The following is a 20,612-nucleotide window of genomic DNA, read 5'->3' on the forward strand; positions in this document are numbered from 1 at the left end:
GACCCTGGGTAGAACTGCTGAGATGCCCCATGTTAGTGTCCAGTATACACAGATCACAGAACGTAGGGCAGAAAGTTATCAATAAGGAAATTATAGACATCCTGGGCCACTCTAAGAGTACCAGAGAAAAAGTTTCTGTTTGGATTGTGTAAGAACAAGGTCCAAACTAAAGCCAGGGTACTAATAGGAAGTGGGGGAAAGTTTAATTCCCGGCAAAGCAAAGGCAAAAGACAGACACTGCTAACACAGCAGGGAGAGTTCATAGCATGGAGATTCTGTTGGTGTCCACAGGCTGTCTTGTTTGGCCAATACAATAGAGGATAGAAGTCAATATCTTGGAGTCATAACACTGGTATAGGCTTGTGGTGATTGGCCTATCTCGGGCCTATGGGGTAAAATGAAAGAAACAAAAACTATTGATACAGAGGACAACACGCAAGAGACAGAAGACAGTCATGTACTTCCTTCACTTTTTAGCAATTCTGTATCTAATAACAACTTGGGGCAGGTACTGCTGATGGGTCCAAAGTAAGCACTCAGTGGAAACACTGACACTAGTTGGAGAATGCATCTAATATTCCTTTTGTGGATGCAATATCTGCTATTGCTTTAGTACTGTTTTATATTCATAGAGAAGTTTAGCAGCCTAGTTAGTAGGAAAAATAAAATGCAATCCAATGCTGCATCAAGTGAGAGGACTCCCACTTAGAGTCTTCCCCACCTTACAAGATCTTAATCACCATTTCCTAGGGACTTGAAGCCACTAACAGATATAAAACACCCTAATGCTAAAAGGTCAATAATAACTGAACTCCAGAGCATTCAAGTGATATGATCAGGTGCACATGACCAGTGATGTTAGACTAAGAATCTGAATGCACTTACGCTCCCAAGACAGGCTGCCTTCTGCTTGATTTTGTTACTTTTTGTGGAACTTCTGTCTACCACCTCCCGTGTTTAGTTTAATCATGGCTGCACGATGTTCATAGATATGACTCACTAAGGATACCTAACAGTTTCCTAAAATGGAAAAGTGCTCCACCCTCCTACTGCAGCTCCATCAAAGTCATCTGCATCCAGTGTTGCTATTTGCAAAAATGGCAGCCTTAATAAGGTAACTCCAGAAGCCCAGCTTTATTCCCTGTGTGGTGTTAGGCACTGCCAAACTCCCAGGCCTTACGTCTTGACTCTACAAGGCACTGAGTAGTCAGACTGCTCGCTTTCTACTGATGTGATAAAATACCTGAGAAAAACAACTTAATGGTGGAAAGGTTTATTGTGGTTCATGGTTTCAGAAATTTCACTCCTGTTCACCCGACTCCATTTTGAATGGCTTATGGTGAAGCAAAACATAAGGCAGAAGAATGCGGCAGGGCAAAGCTGCTCACAACATAATGTCCACAAGCAGAGAGAGAATAAGAGCCAGAGAGAAAGAGGTCAGAGAGAAACAGGCCAGTAACAATGTAGAGTCCCCAAGGGCATGGCTGCTTCATGGCCCACCACCTTCAACTGTGCTCCAGCTACTGAGTTTCCATCACTTCTGAACAATATCATCAAATTACGAATCCACAGATTAATCTACTCATGAAGTTAAAGCCCTCATGATCCAATTTCTTTTCAAATGCCCCACCTCTGCCTATTGCTACCTTGGGGACCAAGCCTTTAAAAAATGATTTTTTGGGAGGTATTCTACATCCGGATGTTTTTATAACTACACTGCACTGAGATTTTTCTTTTGAGTCACTTCCATGTATACATTGATCTTTTTTTTTTTTTTTTTTTTTTTTTTTTTTTTTTACAACTTCTTGGATAGCTAATGAGCTTGTTTTGGGACCTGGTAAAATATATTTTTGGAACACAATGACCCTGCACTTTGCAGGTCATGCATTACTTTATTATTTGCCATGGCAGATGTTGCTACCCAAAAAGTTATTTTCTGTTCAATCTCAGTTATAACCTGCAAGTTGATATATCTGAGGAGCCAATTTATTACTGATGTAACATCACCAGGGAAGATGAGTTTGCTTGTTTAAAGAGATGAGTGGCACTGATAATGCTATCAATTTTCACATGCAGAAATCCTGTACATGAGACTTTTTGTAGTTATTAAAAAATCATGCATAGCAATGTTTCTGTCTTTTATCATGCATCTGCTGGGGACTGCACATCCATCATAACTTGTTCTTCTCTAAATGAGCCTGCATTCGAACATTGGTAATTTTGTAGAAGTTTTCCCAAGCACTAAGTTGTAAGAACAGAAAGGGTGTCTTTATCTGGGTCTGTTTTGGGAACCCACGATGCCCTTCACATGTGACTTAGACTCCTTACGTATCGTGTCCATCTCAGCAATGCACTCACTCTCTGGTTTCATGAATTTGGTGTGGCCTCCAACCCGACGAGTTGGGCGAGTATACAGAGTACCAGATAACAATGTGGAAGGAAAGTCTCTGTAAGACTGACAAAAGTGACATATTGTACACCTGTGTGTTGTGAATGTGCAAACATTTGTCAACACACATAACATTAGGTCAGACTGGGTTCTAACCCTGATTGCTCTCACCTACTATAAAAAATTGGGTAAGGTAATTAAACTTCTCTGAATCTGTTCTTTGTTTAGTCTATAAAAGAGAATAGTAAATCCTCTAAAATAAATGCTCTAATAATTAGATAACATATAAATCAGTTTGTATTAATCTTGACACATTAGATTTTTTAGTTAACAATATTTAAAATATTAATTGTAATGCTATCAATGACAAATATTTCAGATAACTTTTGTTGAAAATGGATGACCTAATAGTGGGTGAGAGGAGAGCTATAGACACGTTCATGATTATCTATAAAATCAGGCAATAAAAGAGAAAATCTAAAGAATAGAAGAAGAAAATGTACTCTATTAATGACCAACCTCTAGCTAAGATCAAAGGTGATCCTTGAGAAAGCATAAATTGAGCCAGACTTTGAAGTCAAGTTAAACCAAAAGAGGAAATACTGGCTCATAGAACTGAGAAGGCTAACATCTGGCTGGCTTCAGAATTTACTGGATCCGGGTGTTCTGGGATCTTCTTTGTTTTCTGAGCTTGAAATCCTTCTGTGTCATGAAAATCATAGGGTACTCATGCTTAGAACTTATGACTTAATATGTAAGTGAAAAGAGAGCATTTCTAAAAATATATATGGTAAATTATAAGGACAACTATGATTGGTGATGTCTGGATCAAAAGCCTTCCTTAAACTAATTGATACAGTGAACTGTAGAGTGAAATGGAGTGCTGTGATTAAAATCTTCCTCAGAACCACCTAGACTGATAGCCGAATTTTAAATTCTTCCTCAGAACCACCAGACTGATGGTCAAATTGTGTCTCAAAGAAAAGTAAAGCTGTTGAAAGAAGGTGGAGGAGAAAGTGCAGGATAAAAGAAGACTAGGGATGCTGAGTAATAGATTTCTATGATAAACAGCACCACAAGGCAAGTAGAGATCCAGTACCAGGGAGCTACAGTATATGAAGGAATTTTGCAAGAAAAGCTGTTAAAGAAGGACTTTTCCTACAGAGCATGACCAGTGACATCATATATTCCACTGAGCCACACATACTCGCATAACTTCCCTCAGTTAATCCATCATAGCTTGCTTCAGGAACCAGTCAGTATAGATGCTAATAAATTTTGTTTAATGAATGAATAAATGAAACGATAGATGGCTGGACACATGCACACTTTTCACCTTAAGTCTGTTTTATTCTCATTTTACAGATAGTGAAGCCAACTTAGAGGTGTTTACTGGCTTGCCAGAAGCTATGCAGTTCAGGGCTTTGAGAATTTTTTTTTATCTTATTCAATCCTGACTTTCTGCTGGTTTTTCTTGCCACCCTCACACAGATTTCTCTTTTTCAAACTATAGCTGTTTCCCAGGCTGACTCATGCAAACCTGAATTCACAGGATTCCTGGGCCAAGTTTTATTTCCAACATATTTCTTTTGTTCCTCAGCTTTTTACATAAGACTTTGAAGTAGATTATATTTGTATCCTAGTAACTCACAGACTTCCAGGCACTTTTGAGTTGGAAGGAACCTTAGAAGTCATCCAGTCCAAAGGACAATGTGAACTGCAGTTCAGTCGGAGGATTAAGGATAGAATGTCAGTATCCTCTCTTCTCTGGTCTCCAGTGACTGAGTTACTGTTCTTTTTTGAGGGGTTTCAGCAAACATGACTCTAACAAGTGCCCAAAAGCTTCCCATTGGACTAGAGTCATGGGAGTTCAGAAAAATAATGAAAGAACATCCAGCCTCTCCCCCAGTAAAATGAAGGAACACAGTTCTCCTGGGCCCAGGGAAGCTGGCAGTGACTAGGACCTAACACTGAACTCCCATATTTAAAAATAACAAGACCAAAGGCTGCTGGACTGCTTTTACTGCTCCCAAATCAGCCCCTTCTTCATGTCCTAAATCCCCTTATTATTTAATAGAGATGGCCACCTTTGGCTGAGCAATGTGAGCCAGCTAGGCTGATACTGAAATGGGATGGCAGGTGGTGTGTGGATCTGGAACTACTCTGTGTGTGGTCTCTCCTACTCTACTCTTAAAGCAGCTAAAGACAGAGGCGATTGGCTGCTTCTTCCTTCTTGGCATCCACCCGAGTTTTTAAGGAAATCTCCACATTTGTTGCTGGCTGTCAATTCATGATCCTCCATTTTCATATCCAAATGGAGACTAGGGAAACCATGTGTTGCGCTACTCAATCTCATCAAAAGTCCCTAGGTTGAAAAATATCCCCGGGTGCTTCATAAACACTCAGACTTCAGAGGCCCACTCCAAATCTTCTGAAATGCCATCTGTGAGCAAACTAAAATACGTTCAAAGTCCCTGGAAACTTTTATGGCAAACTAAAGTGCCAGAACTTTGGCCTCTTGTTCCTCTGCCATTTCTTCACTGGGGATGAGTCTTTTCACAAAGCAAACAGAAGGGGAAGAAACTCCTTGAGAACGAGAATGAGAATAAGAGGTATGTCCCAAGAAAAGTTGTATGGAACAGATCACTGACCTAAAACCCTTTGTTAAACCTGGGACCAAGGGAAAACTTCAAAGTCATTACCAACGCAGCCTGTTCACAAGAGTGAGAAAGTGTCCAGGGTTTTAGGGTCAACCCTGTACATAGATGAGATATTCATTACCTGAAATGCATTGTACACCTGGGTAATGTCTTTCACTCTTCCTGACTCAGCCCTTTCCTTCCTCCCTTATTTCCTTCCTCCTGTCTTTCCTTCCTTCCCTCCGTCCACTCTTTCTTTAGCTCTTTATTTTTTTGCACTGTTGATTGAACCTCAGGCCTGAAACAAGCTAGACAAATGTTCTATCATTGATCTACCTCCCCCACCCTTGTTTGTTTATTTATAAGGTGTCTGGGCTGGCCTTAAATTTACAACTCTTCTGGTTCGGTCTCCGCAGTCACTGTTAATACAGATATGTGCTACCACATCCATTCTAAGGTAATAGATTTCAATCTTCCTGTCAAGATTTACTTGGGAGCATGAAATCAAATTAGTGGATCATGAGTATCTTCAAATAAAAATAAGTCGATATAACAATGAAAATATCTGAAAACAATCTGCATTAGAAGAATAAGAATTCTTGTCTGAAAATTTCTTTTCAGGTGTACATGTTTCCAGGGTTGAGATTCTCAATATATTTCTTACTGTGGGTTGAGGTAAAAAAAAAAATTAATTTTTGACAAGAGAATTCAGAGTTCCCTACTACTCAGTATGTTTAAAATTATACTTTGTTAGCTGATGGGTCCTATTTGAAAAGTAGCAAAACTGATACTCAGGTACAGTGATACAGTCACGCTCAAAAGTATTTCAATAGTGCCCAACTTGTTTAAAACAGAGGTCCTGAGGGAAAATAAATGCTGATTCACTGTTAAAGCTCCTCGTAGGTTTTCATTCATGGTGTCCCTATGCTCTTTAAGTGATCTGACCCCTTACCATCTACCCTCATCCTACTCTTTGCTCCATGGTCTATCAAATGATAAACCATCTATGGTATAAAGATCTTCACTTATTTTGCTATGCAGTATTCTGCTTTTGGTGCTGTTTGACAGGAACTTGTGAGGAGTTGATAGAGTCTTGTTTGTTCCCCTTCTGCTGAAGTTCAGAACTAAAATACCCTACCCTCCCTGGAAAGCTGGCATTAATTTTCAGGTCCTTTCTGGAGTATCAATAGCTCCTTGATGAGGGGTCTTCCACAGGCCTTCAGTGGCACCTTTGTTTATTTCCTTAAGGATGTCCTCAAAAATTAACAGAAATCTATTTTATATATTAGACTCGGTTGTTGAAAATGATAGAAAATTAGACACAAACTGGTGTAAGTAGAGAGGAGAACTCTGTTTTTCAAGTAAATTAACCACATGGAGGAGAGCTGGGTAGATTGAGGCTTATGGTGGACTGGACCCTGAGGTTGTGATTGGGATGACATTTCTCTAGTGCACCTCTCAGCTCTGCATACTCTGCTGTGAATAAACTGCAGAAGATGCTCACCTGAAATGGTTACCAGAGCATTACCATGGCATTCCCTGCTAAGACAAGAGCATCCTCGACTCTCACTGGGTGTCTTTGGTTTTGAGTGAGCAACCTGCTCATCCCTGGACAAACCCCATAATAATGTGCTATTCCACATGATGATGGAACTCCATGACCTATATTAAGGTGAAGGAAAGGTGCATCCTCACTCTCACCACATAGAAATATCAGCAAGTAGTTACCAGACGGCTAAATATTTTCTAGGAGCCCAGTGTTCAATCCCTATGCTAGAAGCTCTCAGTTTATATTTAGGGAGTTGATAAATCCCTAGATTGTGTGTGTGTGTGTGTGTGTGTGTGTGTGTCTGTGTTTGTGCCTTTGTGTTCTATGTACGTCTTCAGATACTGAGCACATTGAGAGCTACCTGGAGACATGTCAGAGGTTCTCCATAGGGAAACTTGCAGGCTCACATCAGAGAAAAAAACGTGGATGATTTATAAAATACATTTGATGAGAAAGAGGGTAAAATAGAGAGTAGAAGAGTGTCACAAGGAGAAGGGGAAAGAAGACAGAGTAGACAAAAGTTGAACAATAACTACCAGAACATGCTAAGAGAAATAAATTCTAGTCTCCCACAGCACAGTAGAGTGACTGTGGTTTACAGCAATTTATTATGTATTTCATAAAGAAACAGAAGAGAGAAATCTGCAGTTTCCCAACTCAAAGAAATGATGAATGATTAAGGAAATGAAAATACTACTCTGATTTGATCATTACACATTGTATACATGCATTTTTTTCAGCTTTAATTGAGTTTATTGCTACATTTTAGGGATACAGTACAGTTACATTCATTGTTGGGAATTTGTACCTCTATATGACAGGTCTTGGTTCTCATTTTTTCCCCTTGTCAATGCCCTCCCTTCACCCCCTCCTCCCCTCCCCATCTACAAACACTTTATTTCCATCTTTTCATTATCTCACATGTTTTCCTTTTCCCTTATTACCCTTCCCCTACCCATCCCACCTTCCCTACACGATTAGCCCCTTTCTTCCCATGTCACAATGTTTGTAATCTTATTAGGATCTTATGTATTATTACAGTTTATTCACACCAGAGAAACTATTCGGTATTTACACATGTGGGATTTATTTATTTCACTTAGGAGTATATCTTCAATATGTATCCATTTTCCTATGAATGAATCTATTTTCTCATTCTTTATGGCTGAGTAATATTCCATTTTATAGAAAAACCACATCTTCTTTATCCAGTTTCCAACTGATGGGCACATGGGCTGTTTCCAAGTTTTAGCTATTACAAACTGTGCCGCTATAAACATGGGTGCTCATACATCACTGTGAGATGATTCTTTTAATTCTTTTGGAAAGATACCCAGCAGAGGGATGGCTGTGTCAAATGGAACCTCTAGTCCAAGCTCTTTGAGGTATCTCCATATTGATTTCCATAGTGGTTGCACCAGTCTGCACCCCCACCAACAATGGAGAAGGGTTCCTTTCTCCCCACAAGCCCTCCAACATTTGTTATTGTGTGATTTCTTGATAGCAGCCATTCTTTGTCGGGGTGAGGTGAAATCTCAGTGTTGTTTTCATCTGCATCTCTTATGACCAGTGATATGGAGCATTTTTTCATATATTTACTTGATGCTTTTACTTCTTTGTCTGAGAAATGTCTGTTCATTTCGGATGCCCATTTTTGAATCAGGTCTTTATATTTGGGGAGGCTGATTGTTTTGAGTTCTTTATATATTCTAGATAATAGTCCTTTGTCTGAGGAGCAGCTGGTAAAAATTTTTTCCCACAATGTAGGTTGTCTCTTAGCTCTGCTGATGGTTTCTTTTGCAGTACAGAAGCTTTTCAATAAGATGAGATCCCAGTTGTTGATTCTTTCTGCTAGTTCCTGTGCTACTGAGGATTTGTTCATAAAATCTTTTCCTATGCCAATGTCTTCCAGAGTTCTGCCTAACCTACCTTCCAGCAAGTTTAGTGTTTCTATTTTAATATTTAGATCTTTAATGCACTTGGATTTTAATTTAGTGCATGGTGAAAGATAAGGGTCCAGTTTTAATCTGTGGCAGGTGGAGATCCAGTTTTTCCAACACCATTTATTAAAGAGGCTATCTTTCCTCCAATGAGGATGGTCAGCTCCTTTGTCAAAGATGAGGTAGTTGAGTACATCTGGATTTGTTTTTGTGTCTTCCAATCTGTTCCACTGATCCTCAGGCCTGTTTCTTTGCCAGTACCGTGGTGTTTTTTATCACAGTGGTTTTGTAGTATAGTTTCAAGTTGGGAATTGTTATACCCACTGCCATGTGTCTGTTGCCTAGGATGGCTTTTGCTATTCTAGGTCTCTTATGGTTCCAAATGAATTTTTGGATTACTTTTTCTAGTTCTGTGAACTATAAAGTTGGAATTTCAATCGGCATTGCATTGCATCTGTGTAGCAGTTTTGGTGTATGGCCATTTTCACTATATTGATTCTTCCTACCCAGGAGCATGGGATATCTTTCCATTTTTTTATATCCTCTTCAATTTCTTTTTTCAGAGTACTATAGTTTTCAGTGTAGAGATCTTTTGCTTCTTTTGTTAGATTGATTCCTAGATACTTCATTTTTTAAAATGTTACTGTAAAAGAAATTTTTTCCCTTATTTCTCTCTCCATGAGTCAGTTATTTGTGTATAAGAAGGCTATTGATTTTTGGGTATTCACCTTGTATGCAGATACTCTACTGAATCTGTCAATTAAATCTAGAAGTCTTTTGGTGGAGCTTTTTGGATCTTCAATGTAGAGTATCATATCATCAGCAAATAATGATAGTTTGTTACTGTAAAAGAAATTTTTTCCCTTATTTCTCTCTCCATGAGTCAGTTATTTGTGTATAAGAAGGCTATTGATTTTTGGGTATTCACCTTGTATGCAGATACTCTACTGAATCTGTCAATTAAATCTAGAAGTCTTTTGGTGGAGCTTTTTGGATCTTCAATGTAGAGTATCATATCATCAGCAAATAATGATAGTTTAACTTCTTCCTTTCCTATCTTTTTTGCTTTAATTTCTTTCTCTTGTCTAATTGCTGTGGCTAATGTTTCCAGAACTATATCAAAGAGGAGTGGTGATAGTGGGCATCCTTGTATTGTTCCTGATTTTAACATGAAGGTTTTCAGTTTTTGGCCATTTAATATGATGTTGTCTGTTGGTTTTTCATAGATAGCCTTTATTAAGTTGAGATATAGACCATCTATTCCAATTTTTTGCAGGGTTTTTATCATGAATGGGAATTGAATTTTGTCAAATGCTTTTTCTGCATCTATTGAGAGGATCATATGGTTTTTGTCTGTGACTTTGTTAATATAGTGTATTACATTTATTGACTTACATATGTTGAACCACCCTTGTATCCCTGGAATAAATCTGACTTGTTCAGGATGTAGGATCTTCTTGATAATCCTCTGTATTCTGTTTGCTAGTATCTTATTAAGGATTTTTGCCTCTATATTCATTAAGGAGGTTGTTCTGTAGTTCTCCTTTTTAGTTGCATCTTTCCCTGGTTTGGGAATCAAAGTGATACTTGCTTCCAGGAATGAATTTGGAAGTATAACTTCCCTTTCAATTTCATTCAAAAGTTTGAAGATTAATGCAGTAGTTCTTCTCTAAATGTCTTGTAAAATTCAGCAGTGAATCCATCAGGGCCTGGGCTTTTCTTTGTTGGTAAATTTTTAATTACATTTTCAATTTCGCTGACTGTAACTGGGGTGTTTAAAATGTTTTTATCTTCTTTATTCAATTTTGTAATTTATAAGTATCTAAAAATCTGTCCACTTCTTCTGTGTTTTCCATTTTATTGGAGTACAGATTCTCAAAGTAGGTATTAATGATCCTCTGGATTTCTGTTGGATCTGTTGTGACTTCACCTTTTTCATTCCTGATTGCATGGATCTGAGCCTTTTCTTTCCTTTTTTTGATAAGATTAGCTAAAGATTTGTCAATTTTATTTATTCTTTCAAAAAACCAACTCTTTGTTTCATTTATTTTTTGTATCATTTTCTTAGCTTCCATTGCATTGATTTCTGCTCAAATCTTTATAATTTCCTCTCTCGTCCAAGCTTTGGATTCTTCTTGCTCTTGTTTTTCTAGGAGTCTAAGATTCATCATTAGGTTGTTTATTTGAGCTTGCTCTGTTTTCCTAATGTGGACATTTAGTGCTATGAATTTTCCCCATAGAACTGCTTTCATTGTGTCCCATAGGTTCCTGTATGTTGTAATGGCATTTTCATTTATTTGTAAAAACTATCTAATTCCTTCTTTAATTTCCTCTGTAATCCATTGATTGTTTAGGAGAGTGTTGTTCAGTTTCCATGTGCTTGTGATGTTCTTACAGTTTCGTGTGCTATTGATCTCCAGCTTGATTGCACTATGATCTGATAATATACAGGGGATAACTTCAATTCTTTTGCATTTATTGAGACCTGTTCTGTGAGCCAATATGTGGTCTATCTTGGAGAATGATCCATATGCAGTCGAAAAGAATGTATATTCTGATTTTGTGGGGTGGAATACTCTATAGACATCTATTAAGTCCATGTGTTCCAAAGCTTGATTCAGTTCTATTATTTCATTGTTGATTTTCTGCCTAGATGATCTGTCAATTTGTGATAGTGAGGTATTTAAATCCCCCACTACAATTGTATTAGTGCTTATTTGGTTTTTCATGTTACTTAATATTTGTTTTATATAGTTGGGGGCATTTATATTTGGTGGATATATGTTTATGATTGTCATCTCTTCCTCTTGAATTGTTCCCTTTAGAAGGATGTAGTGGCCTTTTTTGTCTCTCTTAATGAGTTTTGGTTTGAAATTTACTTTGCCTGCTAATAAGATTGCTACCCCTGCTTTTTTCTGAGCATGGAGAATTGTTTTCCATCCTTTCACTTTCAGTCTATGGGCTTCTTTTTGCACTAGGTGCATTTCTTGTATACAACACATTGTTGGATTTTGCTTCTTAATCCATTTTGCCAGTCTATTTCTCTGAGTGGTGAATTGAGGCCATTAATATTGATGGCTATAACTAATGTGTGCTGATTTGCTATTGTCATATTATTGTCCTTTTGTTGACTCTTTTTACTTTTTCTCCCCTCTCCTTTTAGTTTCTTACCTTGCCTATTTGATTTGGTCTGTTTGGCCTAATGGTATTGTGACCTTCATTGTCCTTTTCTAGGATATTCTTTAGAATTCCTTGTAGGGCTGGTTTGGTGTTCATGAAGTTTCTCAGATGTTCTTTGTTGTGGAAGTATCTTATTTCTCCATCCATTTTGAAAGAGAGTTTTGCAGGATACATCAGTCTAGATTGGAGGTTACTTTCTTTTAGGACTTGGAATACCTCACTCCAGGCTCTCCTTGACCTAATAATGGTTTGTGTTTTAAAGTCTGCTGTGATTCTAATGGGCTTTCCTTTGCATGTGATTTGTTTCTTTTCTCTTACTACTTGAAATATTTTGTTCTTCTGTTAGATTTCTGGGATCTTGATTATTATATGTCTAGGTGTAGATTTTTTTTGATCATGGCTATTTGGAGCTCTATATGCCTCACTTATCTGTATGTCTAACTCTTCCCTTCTGTTTGGGAAGTTTTCTGTCATTAATTCTGTGAAGAGATTTGTTAAGTCATTTTTGTTTTCTCCTGCTATTTCATGGATTCCTATCAGTCTTATGTTATTTTTATTTGCATCATCTAGAAGTTCTTGGATCGATTTCTCATGATCCCTTACTGTTTTTGAGAGACCTCTTTTTTCATGGTCACTGACTGCAATCCTATTGTCTTTATCTGAAATTCTATCTTTGCAATCTTTTATTCTGTTGTGTACACTTTCAATAGTTTTTAATCTCCTGGATATCTGTTTGAATCTGTTTTATGGATTCCATTTCTTTCCTCTGTTGGGCATTCATTGTTTCCATTTCTTTCTTATGCTGAGTCTTCATGGCTTCCATTATGGTCTTGAGCTCATCTATTTTTTTGTCAGTTTCTGTTCTAGAGTCTCGAATCATGACTTCCATTTTGCTCACCATCTCTATGGTTAACTGGGAAATTATTTCTGATTTGAATTTTTCTAGAGCCTGATTGATCTGTTTTGTTACCTCCTGTGCTATGCGTCCAGGGTGTTCTGCTGGTTCACTATCAGACTTTTCATCCTCATTTTCGCTACTGTTTGCCATTGGTGAACTGGAAGTCTGTCTTTGTGTCTTGCTTAAGTGTTTTCTCATTTTTATTTTTGTTGTTGGGTTGTCCTTCATTTAATTTCTTGGTTATTATGTAAATCTTCCTGATATAGTTGTGCTTTAGCTTTTGAGTCTCTAATGACTCATAGACATCCTCATTTTCATAATATCAGAGAAAAAAACTTATTAAATCAATCACAATCCTTTATCCCAATTGGATCAAGCATAGCTTGCAAATTAATCACTTGTGGTAGTCATTAATCTATCACCTTTAAACCATGTGAATTAAATTAATATCAAGAAGCAGCCCAAAATGTTTGCAGTGAATACGCTTTTCAATATAGCATCTTTACCATTTAGGATGCAGGCTTAGACTGAGTTAGGATGAGAGGAGTAGATAAGTGAAAGAATTGGAGAAGGTTTCAAGTGGAGCCAGAGGACGTAGAATGCCCATACAATCTTTATGAAACTATTAACTTCAAAGGGGATAGACAGAGTGCAGGAATAAGGACAAGAATATATCCCCTTAACAGTAACAAGGGCTCGCCTTCCCTTAAAGCTACAGAGCCATGAGTGAGGTAAAATGACATGAAAAAATAACATAAAGAAAAAAAAGAAAAAATGATAAAAGAAGAAGTCTGTTAGGGCAGGAGCAGGAATAAAAAGGGAGATGAGGGATAATATGGTGGAGCAAGAGACTGAGTTGGAGAAAGGGGACAGAAAAAAGAAAGAAATTGCAGGGTTGAATGAGGAAAATAAAAAAAAAGAATTTGAAGGGCCTCTTTCAGACTATGTCTCTGTTGTCATATTATACCACGTGTACAGCCATGTGCAGAATCAAATCCTGAGATTTGTGGACTGAGACTGACCTCAGTCCACAAGGCCTAAATTGAGTTTCACAACCCGCATGGTTGAACTCCACTCAGTTCTATTACAGGTTTCCCCTGCCCTTTCTTTAAAGATGTTCAAAGTTGGGAGCTCAGAAAACTACCCTTCATGAGAACCTATGCCTCTGCAGAGTTTGTCCAAGGACTGGCCCAAACAGGAGGTTTGAGAATGGGGTGGGAGGGAGTCATATCATGGGGGTGTTTCAAGGGCACCCGCACAGCTACCTTCCTTGCTGGAGCTGGTGGTGCACAGTTGGGGAGGTCACAGACCCCTGTATACATGTATTGTTACCTCTCTGTGCCCTGTAAAGGTATAAAATTACTTTGTGTCAATAAAGAAAAGATGAGTACCACTCATTTTGATATCTGGGGAAACTGTGGGACTCAGAATGCAAGTTAAGCCCTTCAGCTCAGAAAGGATTTGCTTGTGATGGAGTAAAATTTGAACAAATGTGACAAGAGAAATGAGGAGCCAGGGACTAAAACATTTGGCAAGCAGAGAGGAACAGTGTAAGGAAAGAGGACCACCTAAAGAGGAAGGCCCACAGTGCAGAGTTCCAGCTCCATGTGTTTAAGACTTGAGAGTTGAAATGGAAAAAGGCAGAGGTTTACAACAAGGAACCTAGAAATAAGTCATGAAAATGACCAGATTGAGAGATAAATTCAAGAGTGGAGGGACTTTTTCATTTTTACTATAGATTATCTGAACAAATTTTAGTAGCAGAGGCAGAGATGAAAGAAAAGGCGTGGTTACATTTAGGATGTCAGACACAGAGATGAGTGCCTAGCATGTGCTGGCCATGGGTAGCAGCGGCACAGGAGATACAAAATCAAGTTCCAGTTCTACATTTTAGGAGTGCAAAAAGCAGAGACCTTTGAATAGTATCCCTGCAAGGTGGGGGCAATTATGAGCAAAGATCCTCATTATTTACCGGTAGTTCTCCAGATTTGTTTGAGATTGACCTCCAGTTCCAGAGGAGTAGAGATTGTCTGAAAGGATTGTCACAAAACCAACTATGCACTCTGACTAGGAGGATTCCTGACATTTTGAGCTAACTGGCCTTCATTTTGATCCCAGTTCTTTCAGGCTAATCTCTTATGGTTAGTTTTCTTCCTTGAAAATCAGTCTAATAAATCCAAATACTGGGATTATCTTGAAAAGTAAATGAAATAACACAAGCAATTTCTACTAAATATATATTATTATTACTTAATTTTTAGAACAATACTGAAAGGATATAATGAATATACCTTCATTTTATAACTTCTAAATAGGCCAAAGACAACAAAAATAATAACAGAACAAGATTTCATCAAGTTCTTTGAAACTAGTAAAGGGAAAAACTGGACTTCAGACTAATGTCTGTCTAAGAGAGATGTGTGAGCTATTTCTGCAATTCTCCATGCATTGGGAATGACTTCTTAAATTCTATAATCAAATCTATGAAATATCACTTAGTAACATATGATATCAGTAATACACTAAAGGAATGGGGTATCCTATTTCTGAATTCACTTATTCTTTTTCAACCTGACTTGAGCAATAACAATATTAATTAATAAACTTGGTGGCTCTATTACATGGTGGAATAGTAACTCTGTCACCAGATGTCAATTAACATTTTTATTAGGCAGTGGTTCCTGGATTGAAGAAGAAATATACAGATTAATACTGTCCACAAATCCTGGGATAAAAATGGAAGTATATTATCTACTCACTGGCCAGCAAAATATATTAGATTAAAAGAATGAATGAGAAGCTTCCCTGCAGGCTCAATGAAAGATGGATTTAGTGGACTAAGCTAGTGAGAATTGAGCTTCCTCATATAGACATATATTACAGAATAATATTTTTGTTTTGCTCTGTCTTCTTTTTACTATTATTTTTAACCTTAGTGGTGACCCAACATTTTTGCTGCTGTCGCCGGGCAAAAAACAAACAACATAAAATAGATGTCATACCAATAGATATAAAACTAGGAGAAAAGAAGAGGGAATAAATGGAGCCAGTTATGGAAAAGGTGTTAAGAAACCACATCCTCTGTAGGAGGCACTGAGAGCCTGTATGACCTGGGACGGGCCCACCAATTACACGTGGCAAAACCATTCCTTTAGAAGACCCAGGGTTGTGGAATCTCCTGCTTGTGTTTTTCTTATAAAGGACTGAATTTTCTCTTTGCAAAAAGAGTCCACTACCAAGATTACTGTGCCATTAAAACTCAAAAGACTTTCATGGATCTTGGTATTATACTGTAATATTTTATCTTACTAAAGAATTGTATAATGAAATTAACTCAGTTTATCTCCCTCTGAAATACTTTCTTGTAGACTAGTAATTTATTATCAGATAAAACTGAGCCAAACACTGTTTGCCAGTTCATACAATCCCAGATAGTCTTGTCTCAGCTCTTCAAGCTGGTATCACACTACTTTCCTGATCATTTCCTTCCCCTCAGTCAAACTGATCAACTTTCACCTTCTTCCACTATAGGACCTTTGCATATAATATTGTCTCTGAGTGGATGTTTCCTTTCACCATGTTTTTGTTTGTCTCTCTCCCTCACTACCAGGCACCTCCTTGGAGTTAGCTTTGCTCTAAATTGTCAGCTTTTAATAAAATCATCTCACTAATAACCAGTGTCTATTACACAGCCCTGTATTCGTCTCTCCTTCCTTCTTGAAACTATTGCTAAGTATTGTGAGATAACCTGTTTGCCTCTTAAAATAGCAAAGACTGCTGCAACAGTTCTTATGTGTCTACCAGTTTCTGTGAATGCATTTATAGTTACTAAAACCTTGATATCTGTTAAGCCATCATGGAATAGATAATTAATTAACACTCCTTCTCAGGGCAAGAAATTGAGATGTATTGAAATTACTTCATTTATAAAAGCCTTCATAGCTAGTAAGTAAAAGGACCAGAATTTGAACACAAGAAGTCTTGATCTGAAATTTATGCTAATTGCAATCCTATATTCTTCCTATTTCAATATATTACATATGTTTTACATTTTAAAATAAAAATTCAGGGTCTGGTGATTTAGCTCAGCGGTTCAGTAGCCTGCCTTGCAAGTGCAAGGACCCGAGCTCAATCCCTGGTACCAAAAATAAATAAATAAATAAATAAATAAAATAAAATAGAAATTCAGAAACTACTGTACTTTTGTGCATCTTATGCACTCAGTCATTCACAAATTTGGGTTTTATAACCTATATGTATTAACCAAGATACACCTAACATAGGACTGACTTTATAGTAGGTGCAATTTTGTTAACATTAACATTCATAAGTCAGAGATCTAAGGCAAGGTACAAAAAGAACAGAATTTACTGAAGAGCATCAAATGACTATAAATCTACTCACAAATATTCAGCCTTACTACTCATCAATAAAATAAGATAGCATTTTCTAACTCTCTAATTAAGAAGGATTAAAAAATAAATAATACTCATTGTTGGCAGGAGTACAGGGAAAGGACTTTGTCAGACAATAGTGGTAGAAGGAAAAAGTGTGTACAGCCCTCATGCAATGCAACTTTGACAATATATATCCAAGAACTGCAAGTTTACTTTGGCCTTTGATCAGAAAAATTCCACTTCTAGTAAATTAATTTAAAAAACGGAAAGACTTAGACTAAGATTGGGTTGAGGAATTTTCATTGTGTATAAGCAAATTTAAATGACAGACAGGTAAGTATCCAACCCCATTAATGGGGCACTTGGTGTGTGTTGAGACCACAGAGAGGTTCTGAAAGTGGGATGATGGAAGAGGGAAGGGAGGGTGTGGCCCTTCCTTGCTGCAGAGCAGTGTATAGCGGGATCCCCTAAGAAGATACTGTTGAGGGACTGGGGATTTAGCTCAGTGGTTCTGCCACCTACCTCACAAGCACAAGGACCCAAGTTCAATCCCTGGAACAAAAAAAATTAAAGAAAGAAGGTACTGTTGAATTAACTATGTGGAATGTTAATTGACTTTCATTTTTACATTATATGGAGGACACACAGGAGCTTGTGTTTTGGAGAATAGTTAAATAACAGTGGTCTAGTGATCTATGAAATAGATTAAGAGTGGAGCTAGGTAGCAAGTAACATAATTTTGCAAAGTGTGAAAAATAAGAGATACACATACATAAACAAATATATGGAGCTAGGAATGAAAGAAAATTATCAAAATAGTAACAATAACTTCCAAGTGGATCCCATCCCTTTAATATGGTAGAAGCATAATCTCTTCCTAAGACTCCCCAAGATGCTTGCCTCTCTGCCAGGTAGGTCATCTCAGATCACAGCTTCCCCAGCAGTCTCCGCTTTTGTGATTATCACCTTCTCACATCCGTTTAGTTTGCTCACTCTTCTCCGCTACTCTACTACGAACCCCTGGAGAGCACAGAAGCAGCAGAGTCATATACGGTACCTCGAGTTTGTAGCATTGGGTTAATTAGTAATTAATGATACGTAAATATAGAAAACTGAATCCAAGAATACTCTGTTAACTAATACAAAGATGACACACAATTGAAAAAGAGGAAGCTATACATAATGGAAAAGAATTTAGAGTCTGGAATCTGCCACAACTGGGTCAAATACCTGCCCTCACCTCTTTATCTCTGTGACCTTGGGTAACTTGGTGAGATCCTCTGAGTCTTAACTTCCTTTTATCCAAATTGATTCTGGAATGGTTGTGAGAATATTGCAAGATAACAGGAGTAAGTTGCTTGGGGCATAGCAAGCACTTAAAGCATTCTAGTAGAATATTTTCCAGTTTATATTCAGCTGAAGGAATGGCTTCTTGGACTTTTTCACTACCCCTGTCTTTCATTTTTAAGTGTTAAATTGACTCATTGATACTTATTTGACTGATTTTAAGGATGTATCTCTGAAAGCTTGAATTTCAGAATGACTTTTAAAATTAAAAATAGCAAACCATTTCAGAAAGATGGTGTTTGTGTATTTGTCACAGAGATTTCATTTGTTCATATCTGAGTTTTACTGTCAAATAATATTCTCCTGGAATGGAACCTTTCCATTTACAGCTGAAAAAATAGATAAAGATAGAAAAAGAATTGAGAGAATTTAATTTTAAAAAAACATACTCTAGGTGCCATGCTGTGCATCTTACCTACAGTTTCCTAATGCATTATCTTTCATTTTTTGTTGTACAAAAGAAAATTTTGGAAAATTGAAGAGGTTTAGGGGCATTGCCAAAGTTCTAGATTAGTCAACATAAGAAGCTTCATTCAAATTCAGGTCTGTCTGTGTTCACAATCAATGCTGAGAGAGGCAGGGTGAGCGGACACCTCTGCCTCTTACCGTAGCCTCATGTTGGCCTTTATGTAACTTTGCAGCAGAGAAAATAATAGTCTGTGACTCCTCTCTCTGCCCATCTGCTGACTATCGTGTGTGGAGACATCCCGTTCATCTGTAAACCATTGTGAAGCCATGTCTTTAATGAGATGCTGGGAACAAACAGAAAATGTGCTCTCTCTGGAGGCTCTGCTACAAGCTGCCTAATTGGGATTTATGAGTGGCCCTGATAAAATTTCTGCATAACAAAATCCGGAGTTTTCTCTTCAGCTTCTAAATAATGCCCAAACAAAACATGAAGGACTGAAAAGATAGAACAAATATTCTTCCACTTTGCCAGTGTATGGGGTGTGGGTAGATATGAACGTGTGTTGGGGAAGAGGAAGACTGCGTACACTAATTGGACTAACATGGTCATCTGTGGCTGCAAGTAATGTCTGCTCTTGGCTAATTCAGACCTAAAGTGGACTAAGTTCAAGCCTTTTATCCAGTATCATTTCAGACACATTCACCTTGCACATGGAGCTGGCTGCTTTGTCTCCATGAGTACCATCTTCACTTCATGAGCTCAGCACAAAAGGAGCAAACCCAGTTGAATGCCATCAGTCCCTCCACTTTGCTGAGAGTGTTGCATAATAATAATGATAATAACTAAACCAATGACAGCAAACAGCAGAAACTCATCATCTTTGCCTAGCGCTAACTAGGTATGAAAAAGCCTTGCATTAATTAAATCTGTATGGTTCAGCCACATAGAAAAGTGGCTCAAATTGATGTCATTTTGTAGCTAAGATAAAGAATGCTCAGAAAGTTGAATCAACTTTCCCCAAAATAGACCTCATGTTTGGCAGAGCAGGATACAGAAGGATGCACTTGTTTTCTGAAGAAAGGGTTTCACCATGACTTAAGAATTCTAACCACATGCAAGTACTAAAATGTTCATTTTCATTATATATAGATAGAAACAGCATAAAATGGTAAAAAGAGAATCTAGAAGGATTCACAGAAGAGAAAGCATTTAAGGTTGGCTTTGACTGACAAGAAGCTCATGGCATGATGGCGTGGGAGACAGAGCAAGTGATGACCAAAGGTAAGAATGTGCTTCATGCTTGTGGAAAATTCTGGATTGTTAGAGTTTCCATTTATGATACACCCTCTCAAATCACCCTTTCTCAGCTCTCAATACTATAATCATCTCCTTGGTCACTCACACCAAATCCCTACTAGTCACATTTGGGTTTTTTTTTTTTTATGTTTTTGTTTTTTGTTTTTTGTTTTCTTTGAGACAGGGTCACACTACATAGTTGAGACTGACCTGGAGCTCACTATGTAGCCCAGGCTGGTCTCGAACTCACAGGGATCATCCTTCCTCAGCCTCCCAAGTGCTGGGATCACAGGCATGCGCCACCACGCCCGGCTCCTATGAGTCACTTTTAATTTCTCTTTTATGTAGCCATCCACCACTAGTACCTTTGCCAATCAAGACCATTTGTGACATGCAAGGTTATACAATTTCCTACCTTATCTTCTATCCTCTGCTTTGCCACCTGGATTCACAGTTCATCCTCCACAGGATTTTGAATTTAGCTTTCTAGCAAGAATACAGGACCACTTTACTAGGCCCTCTAGTGCAGTTGGTGGTTTTCCAAAACTTTTGTTCATTGTAGGCATAA

The 20,612-nt window shown here is 37.8% G+C and overlaps 1 long non-coding RNA gene across 2 annotated transcripts in view; it reads left to right on the forward strand.

Annotated features, from left to right (window-relative positions):
* Nucleotides 1–20,228, forward strand: part of LOC104853943 — a 53,759-nt gene extending 33,531 nt beyond the window's left edge. The window contains exon 6 of one of the 2 annotated variants that reach the window (XR_004514982.1): nt 19,898–20,228. This is a non-coding gene — a long non-coding RNA (uncharacterized LOC104853943). Of the gene's footprint in view, nt 1–19,430; nt 19,638–19,897 lie in introns of those variants that run through there. The other variant, XR_777933.1, reaches the window with a different exon arrangement.
* Nucleotides 20,229–20,612: the final 384 nt, after the last annotated feature.

The sequence above is a fragment of the Fukomys damarensis genome, unplaced genomic scaffold (genome assembly GCF_012274545.1).
Source record: "Fukomys damarensis isolate Sample0158 unplaced genomic scaffold, DMR_v1.0_HiC HiC_scaffold_32, whole genome shotgun sequence".
NCBI lineage: Eukaryota > Metazoa > Chordata > Mammalia > Rodentia > Bathyergidae > Fukomys > Fukomys damarensis.